Below are 17,874 nucleotides of genomic sequence, written 5' to 3' on the forward strand. Positions count from 1 at the left end.
ACTCTTCGGCATTTTTGGGTGTGGTTAGACTGGCTTAAAATGGCGCCTCACGCGCTTTCCTTTCTTCCCCGCTGTGGCTTAAAATGGCGTCTCCCGCGCTGCTGCCAACGCCGCTCTCGGCGGTCCTCGTGGCAAATGGCGATGCCCTGTGGGTTTCGTGCGCTGCTCCTGCGCTGCTGCCAACGCCGCTCTCTGCGGTCCTCGTGGCAATGGCAGCGCCTCGCGATTTCCTGCGCGCCTCTCTCCCCCGTTGACGTTGCTCGGCCCTTGAACACAGGCTGCGCTCTGCTCTCTCTCGTCTTTCTCTCCCCCGTTGACGCCGCTCGGCCCTGAACACCGGCTGCGCCCTGTGCACTCTGCCCTCTCTCTCTCCCCCGTCGACTCTGCTCGGCCTTTTTCTGTGCTGCTTGGTCGGGCTCTAGCCCGCCGCTGTCCGGGAAGGGTCTGCGCAGTACCTGTTGCCAGCCCGTTTCGCTGGACCACCGTGACTGGAAAGCCAAGCCTGGCTCTCGACAGCCTCCCCTGCGATGCTCAAATCTCCGCTGGATGACTGGGCGGTTGCCCGTGGTCGACGCCCGTGCTTCTGGACTCGACCTTCCACTGTTCTCCAGGAGCGAATCCCTGGGAGGTGATGCAGAGTTGCAGGTAGGTTCGAATCTGCCTCGTCGCCACTCGTGGCTGTTCATGGTTCCAACACCATCATCAAGTTTGCGGATGATACCACGGTGGTAGGCCAGATCACCAACAACAATGAGTCAGCCTACAGGGAGGAGACCCAGCATCTCGTGAAGTGATGCGCCAAAAGCAACCTGGCCCTTAACATCAAGAAAACCAAGGAAATCATTGTGGACTTCAGGAAGTCTAAAGGCGGAAGTCACATCCACATCCATGGGGCTGTGGTGGAAAGGGTGGACAGCTTTAAGTTCCTCGGAGTCCGCATCACGGAAGACCTCTCCTGGTCCCTCAATACCTCCTCTTTGGTGAAGAAGGCCCAGCAGCGCCTATATTTCCTAAGGAGGCTGAAGGGATGTAACCTGTCACCCCGATCCTCTCTAACTTTTACCGCTGCACAATGGAGAGCATCCTGACGAACTGTATCACAGTGTGGTATGGCAGCTGTAGCTCCTATGACCGGAAAGCCCTGCAGCGGGTAGTCAAAACTGCCCAACGCATTACCGGCACCCGGCTACCGACCATAGAGAACATCTACCAGAAACGCTGTTTACGGAGGTCACTGACCATCATCAAAGACCCTACCCACCCCAGCCACAGTTTGTTCACCCCCCTGCCATCTGGGAGACGCTACAGATGCATTCGCACCCGAACGACCAGATTTAGGAACAGCTTCTTTCCCAGGGCTGTCATCCTACTGAACTCTACAAATAAACTCCAAAGCCTGCACATCTGCCAATGCACTTTATTATGTTTATGTTTATGTATTACAAGCCAACTGAATGTTGAATGTTAAATGTCTTAATCAAAATGTACACTCTCGGGAGCCGCAAGCCTACATTTCGTTGTACTGCACTTGTGCACTAACAATGACAATAAAGTTGATTATTATTATTATTATGTTATGTCCGTGTATAATCAGACACAGACTGTGGAGAACGGTACAAACGGTGTTTACTCAACGTGGCTCAGACTGCAACTGATCTGTACAGATTACTACTCAACGTTATATACAGGTGTGGTCACTGCCGGTACTACAGTATACATGAGCTGTAAAAAGTAGTTCTCCCCCTTAAAGGTACATACATTACAATGTTCTGGTCAACGAGAGCAGTTAAGCAGAGCATGCACTAACGTGAATTAAATTGTAAAATACCTTCTCATGAATGAGTAGCATTCACCAGCTGCAACATGGACTGTATTTATAAGTAGAGCCCTGTGTTTTTAGTTTTTTTTAGTTTTGAAAATATTTCCCAGAAATTTTTCAGGGTTCATTTTGTATCTTTTTAAAGTAGATAAAACTTGGGCAGAGGAGAGAAATAAATCAAACATTTGTTGGAAATTGTAGGAAAAAATTACACATTTGAAAAAGGTTGTGTGCATGCTATCAGTATTCATTCTCTGTGTATGTCTGAGTTAGAATCAAAATTATTACACTAGTACTCTTTAGTCAGAATGCAGGGCAGGAAAAGAGTGCAGATTTTTGGAAAGCTAGAAGCAGTTCAAATCCAAGCACAATAAACAGGGAGAAAAACAGGCTGCTATTGAAGGATAATGCAATGTTAAGTAAAAACTGTTTGGGGGTGGGGGAATAAATGAACAGGGGGGGTGGAAGGGGTGGAGATAGTGTGAATATAATTGTCTTAAAGTGTCAACCGTGGCTCAGTGGGTAGCACTCCTGCCTCTGAGTCAGAAGGTTGTGGGTTCAAGTCCCACTCCAGAGACTTGAACACAGAAACCTAGGCTAACACTCCAGTGCAGTGCTGAGGGAGTGCTCCACTGTCGGGGGTGCCATCTTTTAGATGAGACCTTAAACCGAGGCCCCATCTGCTCTCTAAGGTGGACGTAAGAGATCCCATGGGACTATTTCAAAGAAGAGCAGGGGAGTTATCCCCGGTGTCCTGGCCAATATTTATCCCTCAATCAACATCTCGAAAACAGATTATCTGGTCATTAACACATTGCTGTTTGTGGGAGTTTGCTGTGTGCAAATTGGCTGCTGCGTTTCCTACATTACAACAGTGACTACACTCCAAAAGTACTTCATTGGCTGTAAAGCGCTTTGGGAAGTCCTGAGCTTGTGAAAGGCGCTATATAAATGCTAATTTTTCTTTTCCTTTTCCTTTTCTTTATACTTATATAGTGTAGACCCTTCATGAGATCTGCACACAAAATGTCAACATCTCTGATCTCTTCAGATGCTGGCTGACTTGCTGTGTTTCCAGCATCTGCAGTATTTTGCTTCTTATTTCTATTTATCTAGTAATGTACTTTTTATAAATTGCAGCCAGGTAGAAATTAAGAACTTATCACCAACATTATATACATTTGAGTCTTGCCTCGTGATTGTCAGCAGTACTCTAGGTCCTATGTCACCCAACTTTCAATTTGTACCGATTGTGCAAAAGCAAGAAAGCATCAGTACTTTCAAAAAAAATGTGGGGGAGAAATTCCCTACCTTAGCGCCACCTGTTAGCGCAGCATTAAGTGAAGAAAGCGGTGGCCGCTGCTCTTCCACCAGGTGGTGGTGGGTCCCACGGCGTCTGCCATTTTCAACGTCCCGGTAGCGCTGGCGTTCCGAGGTAGTGCCCTAAAAAAAAGGCGGAGTGGTGACATCAGTTGGCATGCAACGTCAACTTAATGTCAGCACTGCGAACTTTGACCCTAGTGCTGGGTCCTAAGCAGCCAGGTAAACCTAGTGAGCAAGCAGACGGACAGGTGCTGTCAGCACCTCTTAAAGGGACACACACATCTTTCAGGTAAGTTTGGATTTATGCTTTTGGACTGTTTTTTAAAATTTTATTGAAGTAGTGGGTTGCTGCAATAAATGTTAAAAGTTTTTTAAGTGTGTAGGGAGTGCTGCTGGATGCTTGCAAGGCCTCAGATGGTAAAGGAAGGCCTCTGAGAAGACAGAAAATGCTGCAAATACTCGGCAGGTCACGCAACATCCATGGAGAGAGAAAGAGTTCACTTCTCAGGCCGAGATGCTGCCTGACCAACTGAGTATTTCCAGCATTTTATGCTGTCATTTCAGATTTCCAGCATCCGCTCGCAGAGGGAAGAGGAAGACACAGAAGAGGAAGAATCCGAGGAGGAGGAAGTAGAAGAGGGGGAAGCAGAAGGAGGGATGCAACCCAGATAGCCCCTTTCTGGCTGGGATATCCGGGATCGAATCATCCGCTTGCGGTCCCAGTGACCACAACCCCAAATCCCCTTTCAACATTAGTCCCACACCTTACCTTCCTTCTGTTACTGACCATAACAGCGTCCTCTTGGCCACAATGATGAAATAAAAGCCACCACAAAGCAAACTTTCCAATCCAACTTTATACATCTATCCATCCAATATGGCATCAAGAAATCAACTTATCACCCTTATGCATTCCCTTAGGGACTGTCTTGTGTGTGCCTTTGCCTATCGTACTAATGTCATGCAGTGCTACCCCAGTGGCTGCAGCATGTCTGGTGGAAGGCTACTGACTTTCAGTGGGGGACATTGCAAATGGCCTTGCTGGTCAACCTTGAGGAGCTGGTGGCTGGGAGTGTGAAATCAGCCTTTTTCTTCACTCTCCTCTCCCTCTTGGCCAACCACTGGCTGGGCAGGCTGCATTTCTTAGGTGTGTGAAATGAGGAAGGCACAAGGATGGAGTTGTGGTGAGGGGAGGGCAGGAAAGCAAGAGGTGTATGCCAGAAGGAGGATAACATATGATGATGCCAGCATTTTTTTAAATCCTTTTTTGTCCCACCGCTGGCCAAGGGCTCAGCCATGCCCCTACCAATAATGGCCAGCGGAGTCTCCTCCAAGGGGGTGAGATGAGGCTAGGAATGGGAGATTGGTACATGATTGGTACAGATTGTTGGTAGATGAGTGATTGTGGGGTGGGGGTGGGGGCACGGTCGTGCATTGAGCAGTGTGTGAGGCTAGTGATGCAGTTGGTAGGAGACGGCTTTTGAAGATGCATTCACTGACCCTGACCACTGGTCTGAGGTCATAAAACTTCTTTGGGCACTGGAGCCAGGTGATGGGGCGGGGGGGCGACACTGCTGGCAGTGACAGCCTCAGCAATCTGGTCCCACATTGTTCTTTCTGGAGGGCCTCCTGACCCCTGTGGGTGGAGAACCTCTCTTGCCGTGTTGACCCCCTGGAGTGCTGCGTGCAAGACCCTGGGTGCCCATCCCTGCCTTGCTGAGCCATTTGTGTTACTGCTGAAGCACTTACCATTTTATGAGGCTTGGAAGGGAATTCAGCTTTATGTGCTGAAGAATCCTATTTGGGACTTATTTTTAATGTTAAACTTTTTATTGAAAGGCAGTAAGGGCTGAAAGCTGCATTTTTTCACTGCAATGTAATTTTTATTAGTTCTGAGTGCGTGGCCCCTTTAATTCATAGCCCCTTTAATTGCCCACAATACCTTGCAAACTCCACAGCCGTGCTCCCACAGGCTGTAAAAAGCTGCAGCGCCAACTGTGGACGGGAACTTCGGGTTGGAGGCCGCCATTAACGCCACTGGGAGGGTATTGCATGGTAAGTTAGCGTTGCATTCAACATCGCCAACCCCCAGTGCGAACTTTTCACCGGTAGTGCTGCGGCCATTTTCAGCGGCCTTTAACCCGAGTTGCCGGTAACACCCGAATTTTTCCCCCTATATGTTCTGTAAAATAACAAATGATTGGCAGTGAATAATATAATCTTGGTGTTCAGATCGCAATCTCCTTGTGATTAGTGACATAATCCAAATGCTAGAGCATTGTCATAGTCATAACGGCAGAGATGGATTCCATTTGGCCCATCGAGTCCATGCCGGCTCTCTGTAGAGCAATCCAGTCAGTCTCATTCCCCTGCTCTATCCCCGTAGCCCTGCAAGTCTATTTCCCTCAAGTGCCTATCCAGTCTTCCCTTGAAGGCATTGAGTGTTTCCGCTTCCACCACTTCCATCGGCAGTAAATTCCAGGTCATCACCACTCGCTGCATAAGAAAGTTTTCCCTCGCATCCCCCCTGTATCTCTTGTCCAAAACCTTAAATCTGTGTCCCCTAGTCCTTGTACCATCAACTAGTGGGAACAGCCTTTCCCTGACCAGCCTATCCAAACCCATCATAATCTTGTACACCTCTATCAAATCACCCCTCAACCTCCTTTGCTCTAATGAAAACAAATTCAGCTTCTCCAACCTGTCCTTGTAGCTAACATCCCCCATCCCCGGAACCATTCTGGTAAATCTCCTCTGCACCCTCTCAAGGGCCTTCACATCCTTCCTAAAGTGTGGTGACCAGAACTGGACGCAATACTCCAGTTGTGGCCTAACCAGCGTTTATAAAGGCTCAGCATAACTTCTCTACTTTTGTACTCAATATCTCTATTTATGAAGCCCAAGATCCCATATGCTTTATTGCTTGAATCTGCTGTTTTGCCCACTACATAAAATTTCTATCCACAGTTGCCCCAGGCTATCGAGATTCTATTACGTTCCACAATCCCACAGCCTATGCTTTACAAATAAAAAGCAAAAAGATTGCAGATGCTGGAAATCTGAAACATAGACTAAAAATGCTGGGAACCAAATAGGGATGAAGGATTGCACCTGAAACATTAACTTGCCCATTTTCTCCACAGACACTGACTGACCTGCTGAGAGGTTCCAGCATTTTCTTCCATGCTTCAAAAGCTCTTCTCCCTTACAGATTGGCTAATGCAACTACTGATGTGCTCTTTCTGGGACCCCGGTTCTCCTTTCATCCCCTTGATCCTTGTATACACTAATTACCACTTCTCTGTCCAAAAAGCACAGCATCGTCCCCCCCTCCCCCCAACTAATTCTTTTTTAGCGCTGGGGCATCATGCCCTATGCACACTATCAGTTTCCAAGGCATGCAAGTCTTGGAAATTGCAGCTTCAGTACATCAGGTGAGAATGACTGAAAACCGGATGAGGAGGAGGAGAAAATGTGCCCCACCTAGTTCTACTTCAGCTTTTATGCCTCAGGTTTGTCAAAGCCACCTTACAGGTAGATCAGGCTCTCACTACTTCTCATTGCACCATTTCAGCACCTACCTGCCAACTTTTAGCTTCTTCCAGCTGTTTCCTTAATGCCCCTAATTTCCTTCAGCACCCTGATACTTCAATTCTGGTTTTAATTGAATTGAAGATGAGGGGATCACTTTTTTAACTCTGCATGTTATGATGATCTGGAATGTACTGCCTGAAAGGATGGTGGAAACAGATTCAATAGTAACTTTCAAAAGCAAAATTGGATATATAGTTGAAACGAAAATATTTGCAGGGCTATGAGGAACGAGCGGGGGAGTGGGACTAATTGGATAGCTTTTTTAAAGAGCTGGCACAGGCACGATGGGCTGACTGGCCTCCTTCTGTGCTGTCTGGTTCTATAATCGTTCCTATTGCAGGATTTTAACTTCTGCAGCATTTTCATCAACCTTGAGCACAGTTATTTGATTCATGTGTTGTATTTTTGTGAACAAACTCTTCCTGTTATATTTCTTCTGCTTTATGCCCCTTTCAAGCTATGGGAAAACAGGTGCCTGAGGATCAATGCGATTTTCAAGTTAGATCAGTTTTCATTATGTAATCTGAAAATTTAAACTTTTACCCTCAAATGCTAAATGTATTTGTTTTCTGCGCAAATTGGCTGCCGCGTTTCCCCCCACATTACAACAGTGACTCCACTTCAAAAGTATTTCACTGACTGTAAAGCGCTTTGAGATGTCCGGTGGTCGTGAAAGGCACTATATAAATGCAAGACTTTCTTTCTATACAAATTCCTGTGAAAACTTTGCAGTTACTTGGGGGTAAAAATTTGGTAGCGCCCCGAAAAAGTTAGCGTACCCGCGGCCGATTTTCCCAGGTAGCGGCCCGAGAGGGAGGAGGGGCGCTACTGGAAGCCCCCACGTCCCTCTTCGGGCGCTGCGAGCCAAAACCGAGGCGCAACGTGCCACAGCGCCATATGCTGCGGCACATCGCACCACAGTACTGCAGGCCTTCCTCCCCTTCTTAAAGGGGAGGGACCTGGCGCAGTGCGTCCCGGTGCCCAGCTGGGCTACCAGGGATCAGGAGTGCCGGCAAAACGAGCCTGGCACTCGAGGAGTGCCGGGCTCACGGAGAGCAGCCGGCACCCCGTGGGGGGGGGGGGGCTTTACGGGGGCCGGGGACAACAACGGGGGCAGGTGCTGGCAGGTGGCCAGCAACAAAAATGGCCGCCCACCACCTCCCCTTTAACTAGTGATGCCCCGATCGCAGGTAGGCCCCCCTGACCCCGTCGGACATAGCGTCCGGCGGTAAGTCGGGGGGCACCACCCAATATTGTGAGCGGGGCACTGTGCACGGTGATGACGTCATCGCCAGTGGTGCAGCACCACGCAGCGCTAACGGTTAGCGCTGCCGATAACCTCCCGCTGAATTTCGCAGGATGCATTCACGGCTCCACGCCCAGGCACTAGTTGATTTGTGCCCCATTAGCGCCCTCTTAGGGCACTAACGTGAGGCGTAAATCAACTGAATTTAGTCCCCTTGAGGTTTAAGATCCCAAGGAGACTGAAGGAAAGCTGCCGGAGATGGAGCAGTAGCAAGACCCAGCATCCTTAAACACTTCAAATGATTCACTTGTTCTGTTATGAATCAAACTTGGGATTTGAAATGGTGATTTGGGTACCTTGCTTACTCAGTTGGTTCATACATTGCAGTTTGAGCCAACTGAAGTTTGATGCAGAACTTCACTATTCACAAATGTCAGCTTGGCTCAGTGGTAGCACTCTTGCAGTGGGTCAGAAGGTTCTTCATTGAAGCCCCACACCAGGACTGGAGCTGTAAGAACATTGAGATCGATAGCCTGACCAGAATATTCATAAAGGGCACCAGATGAATCCTTAACCCCTTCACCTTAACTCCTCATCAAGGAACCATCTGCGGTTTACCATCCAGTTTATGCCTAGGCATGAATTATGCTCAAATTTGGCTTGCCGAAATGTCTCATACCAACCAATTTGGATTATATTAGCATTTACATTACCAACCTCCCATCAGGATCTGCACAAGCTACTGGATGAATGAATTAACCCTTCCTTGCCAATTATCAAAGAGGAAGTCAGACAGAAAATTATGAACTAACAATTGTTTATTAACCTTAGCAATGTTTCCTGAAATTATACAATCTCGTTCTTTATGAGCTGACGCGGATAAAGTGTTTGCCTTCTGAGATGTTGCAGGGATGATCCTTCATCTGTAGAGATGCAATCCATGGCTCCTAGATCTTCTGCACCTAGGTAGATTTACCTTCCGTGCTGGTAGCTGTATCTGGACTAGCTGGCTTAAATCTCGCCTCCCTTGATCTCATGGAAACTTGTACATCTAAGTGACACATTTATATCTTCCTGGTATAGCCGTACCAGCTTACCTTCTGCAACTTTTCTCTCTCTGTCAGTGTTGCACTTCATGATTTTACAGAGACATCTTTTTACATATCCTAGACAAAGAGCTCCTACACCTACTACAAAGACTATGGCCTAGAAATTCGGGTGGTTTGTGCCACCTGTTACCACCATGAAATGGCGAAAAAAACAGCGGCCAGCGCTCTTCCGCCAGCTGGTGGCAGGTCCCACTGCAACCGCCATTTTCAGCAGGTTGTTAGTGCTGCCATTGCCTGCCATTGGTGAAAGTATTTTAATGAGTTGGAGTGTGACGTCAATCGGCGTGCAACGCCGAGTTGATGCCAGTTCATTTTGGGGTTCGCCGCACCCATTGCTGCCCAGGCTAAATCACATTAGCGAGGGCTGCCTCTAAAAGGTGTTTCAGCAGCATTGACCGCCATGAGGAGTCTGGCAGGACTTATGAGGATGGACACTGACAAGTGGAAAACACCTCAGGTGGATGCCAGAACTTCAAATGCCCCCTTTGCCAAGGTTCTTCTTTTAAACTTTCATTTTTTGCCCATCAGGGGGGTTGCATTTTCTGGCAGCTTTCCGGGAGACCTACAGTGTTGGTGGGTCAGTAAATCAATGGGTGCACACATTACAATGATTGACGATGATCTCCGAAGATCTCTTTTATCTTTATGATGATAGCATCACCAGATTGTCACCTCCTCGCAAATCTGAACTCAACTGCTTAAGATTTTAAGGAATTATAAATAATTTATTCAAAATTCCATTACCAATTGTTTATCAAGTAATTATTTTGTGTCGAGTATGCAAGACCCACTAAAAGCTGCTACGATGACCACATTTAAACACTTTCAAGAGTAACCATTGGGGAAAGATTAGTGTTACAGAAAATGCAAATGCATTCATTTTATGAACTATTAAAAAATCCACAAACATCGGGTGGCAGCTAATATTTTTGGAGCAAGTACACCAACTGTTCGGGCCGCCCCCGTTCACCTACACTGCAAACGGGAGACAGAGGCGACCATTGGCCTCCTTCTGAAATTAGCATTGCAAAGAGCATGTTATACTAGAAAATCAACGACACACTGATGTTAATGAACAAGCAGTAGCAAAATGCCGGTTCTGCCTGCACTCTCTGTAACTGTAACTAGTGGGGTGCCACAGGGATCAGTGCTGGGGCCTCAACTATTTACAATCTACATTAATGACTTGGATGAAGGAACCGAATCTAATGCAGCCAAATTTGCTGACGATACAAAGATACGTGGGAAAGCAAGTTGTGAGGAGGACACAAAGATTCTGCAAAGGGATATAGATAGGTTAAGTGAGTGGGCAAACATTTGGCAGATGGAGTATAATGTAGGAAAATGTGAGGTTATCCACTTTGGTAGGAAGAATAAAAAAGCAAATTATTTAAATGGAGAGAGGCTACAAAATGCTGCGGTACAGAGGGATCTGGGGGTCCATGTTCATGAAACACAAAAAGTTAGCATGCAGGTACAGCAAGTAATTAGGAAGGCAAATGGAATGTTGGCCTTTATTGCAGGGGGATGGAGTATAAAAGTAGGGAAGTCTTGCTACAACTGTACAAGGCGTTGGTGAGACCACACCTGGAGTACTACGTACAGTTTTGGTCTCCTTATTTAAGGAGGGATATACTTGCATTGGAGGCAGTTCAGAGAAGGTTCACGAGGTTGATTCCAGAGATGAGGGAGTTGTCTTATGAAGAAAGGTTGAGCAGGTTGGGCCTATACTTATTGGAGTTTAGAAGAATGAGAGGTGATCTTATTGAAACATAAGATTCTGAGGAGGCTTGACAGGGTAGATGCAGAGAGGATGTTCCCCCTCGTGTGGGAATCTAGAACTAGGGGGCATAGTTTCAGAATAAGGGGTCGCCCATTTAAAACGGAGATGAGGAGGAATTTCTTCTCTCAGGGGGTTGTGAATCTTTGAAATTCTCTACCCCAGAGAGCTGTGGAGGCTGAGTCATTGAATATATTTAAGGTGGAGATAAACAGATCTTTGAACTATAGGGGAGTTAAGGGTTATGGGGAGCGGGCAGGAAAGTGGAGTTGAGGCCAAGATCAGATCAGCCATGATCTTATTGAATGGCGGAGCAGGCTTGAGGGGCCAATTGACCTACTCCTTTTACTATTTCTTATATTCTTATGTTACTGGCAGGTTTCTAGCGTTCTCCAATATCTAGGCCCATAAGTTTATAAACTACAACTAAACTAAGAACTATGGACTGAGACTCTGAATTTCAGAGTTAAAAACACCACTTTATATATCCTTAATTTTCAAAGAAACCTCCCCAATTCTGTTGACCAATTTGAGTGACACATGTGTTAGAAGAGTTAAGCTCTTTTGATGTAAATCAGCTCGCGCTGATGTTGGTACCTCTGATGGCCTAACTTAATGAAGCATTGGTACCTAGACATGATAGGTCACATGTTTACTTCCTAGCTCCTCAGGTCCTTGCTAACAAGGGGTCTCACACAGGTCCAGATAAGGTAGGTCATATTTGTGTGCCCCTTAAAGAGTCGTCTTGATGGCTTGTCTCCTGTCACTGATGAGGAATGTTTTCTGGTACAAACCTTCATGGTTTAATTAATATTACCCTTTCCTTTGGCTAATGACTTCATTTTAAGAACACATTTCTGGCAGTTATTGGGGCATTTCTGCTACACAGCACATAATCTAAGTTGCTACTTCAGTGCAGTACAATGGGAATGCTGCAGTGTCAGAGGTACATCTTTCAGATGATATGTCAAACCAAAGCCCCATCCACCTATTCAGGTGGACTTATAAGGTCTAATAACACTATTTGAAAAGAGCAAGGAAATTCTCCTAGTGTCCTGACCACCAAGAATTCCTCAACTAGTACCACCATAATAGATTAACTGGTCATTTATCTAATTTCCTGTTTGTATGATCTTGCTGAGTGCAAATTGAATGATGCATTTGCCTACATAACAGCAGTGACTACACTTTTGAATGTCCTGCGGTTACGAAAAAAGTAGTTTGTTTCCTGGCTCTGGATGAGTAAGAACTCCACCAATGGATGGTCAGCTGGAGAGGGTCACAACAACCTCACTTTGATGGATTGAACCTCCATTGTCGACATGACCTCAGTTAACCCATTGTTTCTGTTTATTGCTACAAGAGTAATCTCACCTCACCTACTACATGCTGTTCATTAATTTGGATCATATAACATGTATGTCTATTTAAATAAAACAACTGCAGGCTAAGAATTCCTCTGGTCACTATGTGTAGCAACATAGAAACATAGAAGATAGGAGCAGGAGAAGGCCATTCGGCCCCTCGAGCCTGCTCCGCCATTCAATGAGATCATGGCTGATCATCCAAATTCAGTAACCGGTCCCTGCTTTCTCCCCATACCCCTTGATCCCTTTAGCCTTAAGAAATATATCCAACTCCTTCTTGAATATATTTAATGAATTGGCCTCCACTGCCTTCTGTGGTAGAGAATTCCACAGGTTCACCACTCTCTGGGTGAAGAAATTCCTCCTCATTTCTATCCTAAATGGCTTACCCCTTATCCTTAGACTGTGACCCATGGTTCTGGACTCCCCGACCATCGGGAACATCCTTCCTGCATCTAGTCTGTCCAGTCCTGTCAGAATTTTATAAGTTTCAATGAGATCCCCTCTCATTCTTCTAAACTCCAGCGAGTATAAGCCCAATCGACCCAATCTTTCCTCATATGTCATTCCTGCCATCCCAGATATCAGCCTGGTGAATCTTCGCTGAACTCCTTCCATGGCAAGAACATTCTTCCTCAGATAAGGTGACCAAAACTGCACACAATACTCAAGATGTGGTCTCACCAAGGCCCTGTACAACTGCAGCAAGACATCCTTGTTCCTGTACACAAACCCTCTCGCTACGAAGGCCAACATACCATTTGCCTTCTTAACCGCCTGCTGCACCTGCATGCTTACCTTCAGCGACTGGTGCACAAGGACACCCAGGTCTCGTTGCACTTCCTCTTCTCCCAATCTATTGCCATTCAGATAATAATCTGCCTTCCTGTTTTTGCCACCAAAGTGGATAACCTCACATTTATCCACGTTATATTGCATCTGCCATGCATCTGCCCAATCACCTAACCTGTCCAAATCATCCTGGAGTTTCTCGGCATCCTCCTCACATCACACACGCCCACCCAGCTTTGTGTCGTCTGCAAATTTGCAGATATTACATCTAGTTCCCTTGTCTAGATCATTAATATATATTGTGAATAGCTGGGGTCCAAGGACTGATCCCTGCGGTACCCCACTAGTCACTGCCTGCCACTCGGAAAAAGAGCCGTTTATTCCAACTCTTTGCTTTCTGTCTGCCAACCAGTTCTCTATCCAAGTCAATACCTTGCCCCCAATCCCATGTGCTTTAACTTAACACGCTAATCTCTTATGCGGGACCTTATCGAAAGTTTTCTGAAAGTCCAAATACACCACATCCACTGGTTCTCCCTTATCTATTTTACCAGTTACATCCTCAAAAAATTCCAGAAGATTAGTCAAGCACGATTTACCTTTTGTAAATCCATGTTGACTTTGTCCGATCCTGTCACTGTTTTCTAAGTGCTCTGCTATTACATCTTTTATAATGGACTCTCGCATTTTCCCCACTACCGATGTCAGGCTTACCGGTCTGTAATTCCCCGTTTTCTCTCCACCACCTTTTTTGAATAGTGGGGTAACATTAGCTACCCTCTAATCCATGGGTACTGTTCCAGACTCCATCAAATGTTGGAAGATGATCAGCAATGCATCTACTATTTCTAGGGCCAGATCCTTAAGTACCCTAGGATGTAGATTATCAGGCCCTGGGGATTTATCGGCCTTCAGTCCCCTCAATTTCCCTAACACCATTTCCCTACAAATACTGATTTCTTTCAGTTCCTCCCTTTCATCAGACCCTATGTTCCCTGACATCTTTGGGAGGTTATTTGTGTCCTCCTTTGTGAAGACAGAACCAATATATGTATTTAATTGGTCTGCCATTTCTTTGTTCCCCATTATAAATTCCCCTGATTCTGACTGCAAGGGACCTACGCTTGACTTCACCACTCTTTTTCTCTTCACATATCTATAAAAGCTTTTACAGTCAGTTTTTATGTTCCCTGCAAGCTTACTCTCATATTCTATTTTTCCCTTCTTAACTTATCCCTTTGTCCTCCTTTATTGAATCCTAAACTGCTCCCAATCCTCAGGTTTACTGCTTTTTCTGGCCAATTTATATGTCCTCTCCTTGGATCTTATGCTATCCCTAATTTCCCTTGTTCACCACGGTTGAGTCACCTTTATTGTTTTATTTTTATGCCAAAATGGGATGAACAAATTCTGTAGTTCATCCATGCGGTCTTTGAATGTTTGCCATTGCCTATCCACCGTCAACCCTTTGAGTGACATTCGCCAATCAATCCTACCCAACTCGCACCTCAGACCATCATAGTTTCCTTTATTTAAATTCAGGACCCTAGTCTCTGAGTCAACTACTTCATTCTCCATCTTAATGAAGAATTCTATCATATTATGATCGCTCCGGCCCAAGGGGCCTCGTACAACAAGATTGCTAATTAATCCTTTCTCGTTACACAATACCCAGTCTAAGATGGCCTGATCTCTGGTTGGTTCCTCGACATATTGGTCCAGGAAACCATCCCGTAAACACTCCAGGAATTCCTCCTCCACAGTATTGTTACTAATTTGGTTAGCCCAATCTATATGTAGATTAAAGTCGCCCATGATGACTGCTGTGCCCTTATTGCCTGCTTCTCTAATTTCCCTTTTAATGCCATCCCCAACCTCCGCATTACTGTTTGGAGGTCTATACACCACTCCCACTAACGTTTTCTGCCCCTTGGTATTTCTCAATTCTACCCATACAGATTCCACATCATCAGAGTTAATATCCTTCCTTACAATTGTGTTAATCCCTTCTTTAACCAGCAATGCTACCCCACCTCCCTTTCCTTTTTGCCTATCTTTCCTGAATATTGAATACCCCTGGATGTTGAGTTCCCAGCCTTGGCCACCCTGGAGCCATGTTTCCATAATCCCAATCAAATCATATTCGTTTACCTCTATTTGCGCAGCTAATTCATCCACCTTATTACGAATGCTCCTCGCATTAAGACACAAAACCTTCAGGCTTGTTTTTTTAATGCTCTTAGACCTATTAGAATTATTATTCACTGTGGCCATGTTTGATTTAAACCGTTGATTTCTCTGACTGCCACTTTTGTTTTTCTCCTTCCTGTCTTTTGCTTTTATCCTTGTTTCCCTTTCCTCTGTCTCCCTGCTCAGGTTTCCAACCCCCTGCCATTTTAGTTTAAACCCTCCCCCAGAGCACTAGCAAACACTCCCCCTAGGACATCGGCCCCGGCCCTGCCCAGGTGCAAACCATTCGGTTTGTACTGGTCCCACCTCCCCCAGAACCGGTTCCAATGTCCCAGGAATTTGAATCCCTCCTCCTTGCACCATTCCTCTAGCCACGTATTCATCTGAAATATCCTTCTATTTCTACTCTGACTAGCACGAGGCTCTGGTAGCAATCCTGAGATTACTACCTTTGAGGTCCTATTTTTTAATTTACCTCCTAACTCCCTATATTCAGCTTTTAGGACCTCATCCTGTTTTTTACCTATATCGTTGGTACCTATATGCACCACAACAACTGGCTGTTCACCCTCCCCTTCCAAAATGTTCTGCAGCCGCTCCGAGTCATCCTTGACCCTTGCACCAGGGAGGCAACATACCATCCTGGAGTCTCGTTTGCGGCCGCAGAAATGCCTATCTATTCCCCTTACAATAGAATCCCCTATTACTATAGCTCTACCCCTCTTTTTCCTCCCATCCTGTGCAGCAGAGTCACCCCTGGTGCCAGGAAGTTGGCTGCTGCTGCCTTCCTCTGATAAGCCATCCCCCCCAACAGTATTCAAAGCGGTATATCTGTTTGAGAGGGGGATGTCCACAGGGGACCCCTGCACTACCTGCCTGTGCCTACTACTCTGCCTGTTGGTCACCCATTCCCTTTCTGCCTGTCCAACCTTTGCCTGCGGTGTGACCAACTGCTTAAACGTGATATCCACGACATCCTCAGCATCGCGAATGGTCCAGTATGTATCCAATCACAGCTCCAGTGCCACAATGCGGTCTGTCAGTAGCTGCAGCTAGACACACTTCTTGCACACATAGTTGTCAGGGACACAGGAAGTGTCCCTGAGTTCCCACATAGCGCAGGAGGAGCATACCACGGGGCCAGGCTCTCCTGCCATGACTTACCCTTTAATTAATTGAAATTAAATTAAATCAAATCAATCCCACCAATTACACTACAGTTAAATGGTATATTTAAGGGCCCTGGTTTACCAACAGTCCCTGCTACACCACAGAGAGCTTAGAAAAAACTACAAACCACAGAGTTTAAGTTTAAAAAGAGAGAAATACTCACCAACCAATCACTTACCTGCTTTCTGGTGATGTCACACTTCGATTACTTTTTACTTCTCTCCCTCCCTCTGAGATTGGAGATTGGTAAACCTACCTGGTCTCTGCCGCTGGTTTAAATTACCGCCGCTCAGCCGCCTCATCTCCCGCAGGTCCGCTGCCACCGCTCTGAGGCCTACCTGGTCCTCGCCGCTGCCTCTTAAATGCGCTGCCGCTCAGCTGCCTCGTCTCCCGCAGGTCCGCTGCCGCCGCTCTGAGGCCTACCTGTTCTCTGCCGCTCCTTTAAACTCGCCGCCGCTCAGCCGCCTCGTCTCCCGCAGGTCCGCTGCCACCGCTCTGAGGCCTACCTGGTCCTCGCTGCTGCCTCTTAAACGCGCCGCCGCTCAGCCGCCTCGTCTCCTGCAGGTCCACTGCCGCCGCTCTGAGGCCTACCTGTTCTCTGCCGCTCTTTTAAACTCGCCGCCGCTCAGCCGCCTCGTCTCCCGCAGGTCCGCTGCCGCCGCTCTGAGGCCTACCTGGTCTCTGCTGCTCCTTTAAACTCACCGCCGCTCAGCCGCCTCGTCTCCTGCAGGTCCGCCGCTGTCACTCTGAGGCCTACCTGGTCTCTGCCACTCTTTTAAACTCGCCACCACTCAGCCGCCTCATCTCCCGCAGGTCCGCTGCCACTGCCGCTCTCTAGCATCATTGATACATTCTTAAAGATTTCCTCTGCTCGGTCTTTCTTTTAACGTGCATATGATTTTGCTAGAAACCCAAAACAACAGAAATCTTTAAAATTTGCAATGTTGCAAATACATAGTGACCAGAGGAATTCTTACTTCCAAGAGGGTTGTAGTCATATTGCTTTGAGTCAATGCAATGTAGACTTCACCAAAATGTCTGGGAGCCTTACTTAATGTATATTTTGATCCAACATGTTGTAGACCAATCTTTCATTCCAATATATTATCAAGTAATCAAACAAACACACAGAATTTAATTAAGTCATTTATTTCAAAAAGTTACAATAAATGTATCCCCCTTATGTGTATTTTGCAATTTTATGTCACCAAACCGTTGTACTTCTTAGTGAGTCTCTCCTTGTTCCTAATTGTGATCCCTATAAATCCTGTGGTAGAAGTGTCAGCAGAGGAAGAGGTTTTGTCCAAATGTAAATTGTTGATGCGTGGGGTTATTGGAGGGATCAGCTGCACTCTAACATCTCTGTATCACAGCAAGGAATGCCATGAGCTGTCTTTGTGGAGATTCAATAGCTTTTGTAATAGGAACCAGGGATATATTGCTCAGGCTTACCGGAACCACAGACGAGTTGCTGATATGAGGAT

The sequence above is a fragment of the Somniosus microcephalus genome, chromosome 1, assembly GCF_052327205.1.
Source record: "Somniosus microcephalus isolate GS21.2 chromosome 1, FLI_Smic_1.0, whole genome shotgun sequence".
Lineage (NCBI taxonomy): Eukaryota > Metazoa > Chordata > Chondrichthyes > Squaliformes > Somniosidae > Somniosus > Somniosus microcephalus.